General features: G+C 38.5%; 1 non-coding gene across 1 annotated transcript; it reads right to left on the bottom strand.

Annotated features, from left to right (window-relative positions):
• Positions 1-5,721: 5,721 nt before the first annotated feature.
• Positions 5,722-5,828, bottom strand: LOC115522574. Its single transcript, XR_003971472.1, has one exon. It is a non-coding gene; the product is annotated as a U6 spliceosomal RNA (small nuclear RNA).
• Between the last annotated feature and the right edge of the window lie 172 nt (positions 5,829-6,000).

Genomic DNA, 6,000 nt, shown 5'->3' with positions numbered 1-6,000 from the left:
GCAAGCAGTCCCCAAAACAACCAAGCTGAAGCTAAGCAAAATTAACTAAATATAATGAGAACTGCATCTGCTTTAGGCATCTAAACAGGTGTCCCTAATGTCTCCTAATTTAAAAAGAGTTTATATTTTATTGTTTAATTTGTTTGTTTAAGACAAACACTCTAGGACCTATAATAGGCCTGTGGACAGAATAAAGCTTTGTCAAATGGAAATGGCTGTTGCTCAGCTGGGAATCGCTGAAATTTGTAAAAAGGGTTGTGTTTGTGGCCAATCAGGGGAGAAGTTTTGTAAATAAGCACTCTCTCTCCTAAATGAGAGTTGCTGTGTAACTAACTGGCAGGGAAAATGCCAATTTTACAAAATATTTTAGGCACAAAAGCAGAATCATCTTAAGTCTTATCCTGAAAATAACTTGACATGAACATTTTCCCCCCATTCCCCAAGGTCTCGAGCTGGGCTCTGTAATTTACATGACATGATTAGGAGGGTTGTATGCCATTTTAGACTAATTATGTAAGTTGGAAGGAATTTGCTCCTTCATTCATGATGACAAAGTATTTACTGTCTATGTGTACTAACTTCCAATAAATGTTTAGTTTGCTTCTTTTTGTAGCTGTGGATAGGTGCCTTAAAGTGCTGCTAATTTGTCAATGAGCCTTAAACACGATAACCAGGCATCCCTTTTTGAAGCATCAAAATTAAAATCCCAGATAAGGACACAATCACAGACAAGGCACCGATACTAAATACACTTCGCCAGTAGTTAGTCATCTAATTTGGCAGAGAGGAATTTGTTTTTGTTGCTGTCCCCTTAAAAGATACGATGATGATAATACAGTTGATTAGATTTTTCCCCTTTAACTTTTCAGAAGGTTTCCAGGCTTTACTACTTGGCAAAGACAATTTGGGACAGATTTCTTTATTTTCTCCTCTGGCCTAAAACGAAAAACCCCCACTTTCCAAACTGTTACCACCGAAGAGTTTATTAAATGGCTGAAAAAGACAGCTGGTCCCACCATCTGTTAAAATTTTTCAGGGGCCAAATAAAACAGGTTACACCTTTAGCCATGCCAAGTCTTGCAATACCCCCTTCCTCTCACAGCCTGGGGAGGGCTAATCTGAATTTCACGCTCTGATTTTGCTATTGCTAATGCCTGAGCTGCTTATGTAGCCTCTCCATGTTGTTTCTATTACCTCTCTTTTTTAGGTACAAAGCTATTCTCACATTTCAAGCAAGCTTATTTGCAACCCATTACCTTACACCTCTATAGTCTTGTATAGTTACACCCAGCAACTAGGAGGAAACCCACAGATCCCTAACTAATTTCTGACTTTTCAAGCAAAAGGATAGAGCCAAAAGTATGTTTCCGTTGTTTTGCAACCATTTTTCTATAAATGCTAATGGAGGTAATTCAGATTTTGGAACAAAGGCTTAGCTCAGGACACATTGCAGGTGTGAAAGGGTTGAAACAAAAGAGATGCTAACCCTAATGGTATTTCTTGTCATTAACAATTCTTTGATGTTCACACTGGAGCCTCCCTTTTATCTTTTAGTTTTTCAGCCATCTTTGTTAACACTCAGCTCAATTGAATCTTTTTTTTCTTAACCTCCCCCTGTCCTTTAAAGACGTCTGCAAAATGTTTATGCTAAGTTAGTTTCCACCGCATCTTTTAGTACCAAGGCAAAGTAAAATGAGATAGATAAAGCCTGTGAGGTTATTATTAAAACATCAGTAAGTTTCTATCATTAAGCTGAAGGGGAAGATCAATAAAAAAGGAGCACTTAATGTTACTTTAATAAGGATGAGTTTCCTGTAACAGGATTTGGGATTAACTTTAGTATCACTGAAGAGGGCTTTACGATAATGTCGTTGCTGTGATGAGAAGAGTTTGACTTGCCTTTACCCAATTAAACAGTTTGCAAATACTTTGAATGTACTTGATCTATTATTTCCTGTTTTACTGAAAGCTTTCATGGTACAACATATTTTAAGAATATTTGACGCTATCTCTTTCTTCCTTGTTGATGAGGCCCTGGCAGGCTGCCAAAGACTTCCTAAGGCAGGTTTGCTTCTGTCTGTCCTTCTGTCCACCGAGAATTGGGGAAGGAGGAGGTGAGATGACAGGGAGTGGAACTGTAGCCTCAAGAAAAGTTGAACTCGCTTTGATGACAGCAACATGTAGGGAACAGTCAACACCACATAATATACCGTCCTAAGCTATTCAGCAGCAGTCTCTGCGACTGCAGCCTGGGCGCAAAGTAGAATCATATGTTTCCCACAAAACGGTCTGGCAGATCTTACTGTTCATTCGTACATTTTGCATTGTTTTGAATAAAGCAGAAATGTTTATTCATTGCTTCTGAATTAATACACCTTTCCTTTTAACTGCTGGAGGGGACGGATTGTTTAACTAGTTAACTCTTTAGTATAAGCGGGGGTCTCTCTGGACAGTTAACTTATTTTTACTTGAGCACTCATGTTTTGGCAAGTATTCATTTGGAGCTGGTTTAATACTGTGGTTCAGAGCTGTAACAAACCGGGCAACTCCCTCAGCCTTTATACATAGTTCAGCCCCAAATGTCAAATGCGAGGGAGTAGATAATAAGAAAAGATAAAATACAAATTAATGTTAACAATGTATCTATTTTATGATTTTCCTCTCATATTAGTTAATAATTCTTAGCATTTATATGATGCTTTTCATCTTCAAAGCACTTTACAAATGTTAGCTAATTAACTATGAGGTAATGAGGCCTGGATAATAATGCTGCAGTAAATCTTCTCTAGCTCAGATTATGAAGTAAAAATAGAGATGTATGTATTCCTACTTTTTTTTTTTTTTTTTTTTTTTTTTTAGAGCATTAGGTGGATCTTAGAGATTTTGTGAGTCTGAGACTCGGGCAATTTATCTTCGATGTAGAATGTATGTTTCTCTGTAAAAAACCTTGGGCAATTCAGATGCTCATGAACTGTAAGGATTTTCCCATCTGGCAGGTGGTTGGCAAACTTTTTTTTTCATCCTAGCTTTGTCTGTTCTTATTTCTCGTCACTTTCACCTGATCTTTCTCTTCTTGTCTAATGACAGAGAAAGGTTCAAAGGGAAGGACATTTACTATGAGGAATTAGGGACAGACACCGATTCTGTTTTTTCCCAAAATTTCCCACGTGGTTTTAGTTTGCGATCTACACGCTAACACACTCGTGTTATTTTACATTGCTTTGTATGATGGTGCTTGTGCCGGCAAATTTCATTAGTTTAGAATGGGGTATGTGTGCACTGTAGACAGTCTGGCTGGTATGAGGCCTAAATTATAGAAATTTTCAAGAAAAGCATACTTTATTCAACATAAAGTACCATCTGATATAAAACAGACTCTAGTAAGCAAACGAAGTCATTACTGAAAGCACTGTAGTTCATGGCAGACTTCTATTACAAACTACAAGCACACTGCTTTATGAGAATGAATTGCTTGCTGCACTCACGCTCTGAGTGCACGTCGTATTTCCCTGAACTCTTAATTTGGAAAAGCTACTAAAGTTAGTCAGATTCTTCTTATTCATGAATTAAGACTGACAATTCAGAGGGAATTTTATTTGAACCACGGAAAGTCCTATATACTCTAAATTAGAAAAATTTAATTTAACAAGGATTTATCCTATTTGTTAAATGCTTTCCCCTCCTCTTTCTATGAGTTATATATTGGTCTGTGTCTACCTACCCCAAACACAAGGCTGACAAATAGAGGGCTCCAGCCTTGGACCTCTGTCCTCCTGAGACTTGGGGAACACGCTGAAACTATTTGGTTTTTGTTTTTTAATGTTTATTTTTGAGTGAGAGAGAGAGAGAAGGACACAGAGAGAGAAAGCATGAATAGAGGAGTGGCAGAGAGAGAGGGAGACACAGAACTTGAAGCAGGATCCAGGCTCTGAGCTATCAGCACAGAGCCTAACACGGGTTTCGAACTCACTAACGGTGAGATCATGACCTGAGCCTAAGGTGGACCCTTAACTGACTGAGCCACCCAGGTGCCCCCACATTTATATTATTTGGAAAAAGCCAGATGATGACTACATCTGTATAATACACTACAATGTTCATATGATGGATTATTTTTTCACTTTTCAATCTGATTGTTTTAAAGTCCTGAACACCAAGTACCAGCCTATATGCTTTTACAGTAATAATAAATCATCAAAGAGAAGAATCAATTGCTATAATATTCCGAGTCTAGTTCTATACATGCCTTAGTGATATGGCCTCTTTACCAAACTAGTGCCTGGTGACAGATTGTACATAAAACGTACTGTCATTGTCAAATTAGTATCTCTCAAAGAAATTAATTGCCCACTTAACTTGTAATGACATAACTTGATCAACTGGAGCTTACAATATGCTGGTCAGGGAGAAGTGTTTCTATCATAAATCATGACCTCGTTCCCAGGCTTTTATCCCTAAGAATAGATACCCTTAGCTTGTTGTGTCATCAGGATGGCTCCAGTCTTCAGATGGGGGTGGGGTGGGGTCAGGAAGGAGGAGAAAAAAATTGAAATTAACCCTTCTCATCAGTGACACCTACCCCCCTCTTTCCCATTTGCAGGGGGAAAGGAATGGACCCCAGTGAAGAAGGGAACTGAACCAAGTGCTTTCATATTATTTCAATGAAATCTCTCAACTGAATTCACTAACTGATTTTCCTTCTGTTGAGACGATCAATTTCTACATTTTGGAGAAATATTCTTAAAGCATTCCTAATCTGCTTTGCTTGCTTTGTGGTTACCCTTGCTATCTCTGTATATTTTTACTCTAGAAACTTGCTGTAGCCTGCAAGAAGCATGGAGACTTAGCATAGATTTGATTACCAAGAAAGGCTTAATCCCTGGCCTCCTTTTCTCGGTCCCTCCCCCAAATCTGCCACTCCCTTCTTTCACTAGAGCAGAATCAATGTAGATGGAGAGTCTTTCAGCAGTGGGAAAGCAGTATGAGTACACAGTGGACTACTGTGTGTATATGCTGACGTGGAACTGGCCAGGATAAGTTAGTGATTCAAAGATGCCATATACTACGAGCAATATAACACCATTTTATGTTTTAAAAGCGTATATAGGCTGGGCTCTGTGCTGACCACTCAGAGCCTGGAGACTGCTTCAGATTCTGTGTCTCCCTCTCTCTCTGCCCCTCCCCTGTTCATGCTCTGTCTCTCTCTGTCTCAAAAATAAATAAATGTTAAAAAAATAAATAAATAAAAGCTTATATAGGCTGAAGAAAAGCATGAAAAAGTATATTAGTTCAATGTTTTATAATAAGGATACAGACTTTTAAAATCATATGCTCTTGACCAACTCTCATACTGTTCAAATCTTAGCTCAAATGTTCCTGGTTCCATAGGACCCACCCTGACCACCTTGTTAACCTGCAATCCATTCTCTGCTCTCCCCATTCTCCATGTATCATCTTCAAACATACTTAGAGTGACCAATTTATTGGCCAAATGGAACACTTTTGAAGGTGAAAGGGAGCGTTAACTGGAATGGGGTGGGGACAGAACAATATATATAATCTGAGACTATCTTGAACAAACCACCAGAATGTTTGGTCACTCCAGACACACTATGTAGTTGACTTATTTATTGTGCTGCTTGCTTATTGGCTGTCCCTCAACCTAAATAAAGCTCCGTGGGAGCAAAGGGGCAGAGCTTTTTGTCTGTTTTTGTTTTGTTTTTTAACATGGGATGTTTTACAAATTTGCGTGTCATCCTTGTGCAGGGACCACACCAATTTTCTGTGTATTGTTTTAGTTTTAGTGTACATGCTGCCAAAGTGAGCATGCTTTTTGTCTGTTTCTATCTATTGGCTTATTGGTGCATCCCAAGGCCTAGAACAGTGCTTGGCACACAGGAAGTGTTTGATCAAGATTCACTGAATGGATGAATACAAGAATGAATGGACGAATACACTGAATGAATAATATATGAAATTCATTTTGGGACACATGTTATA

Source organism: Lynx canadensis, chromosome C1 (genome assembly GCF_007474595.2).
Source record: "Lynx canadensis isolate LIC74 chromosome C1, mLynCan4.pri.v2, whole genome shotgun sequence".
Lineage (NCBI taxonomy): Eukaryota > Metazoa > Chordata > Mammalia > Carnivora > Felidae > Lynx > Lynx canadensis.
This window is presented reverse-complemented; position numbering and strand designations above follow the sequence as displayed.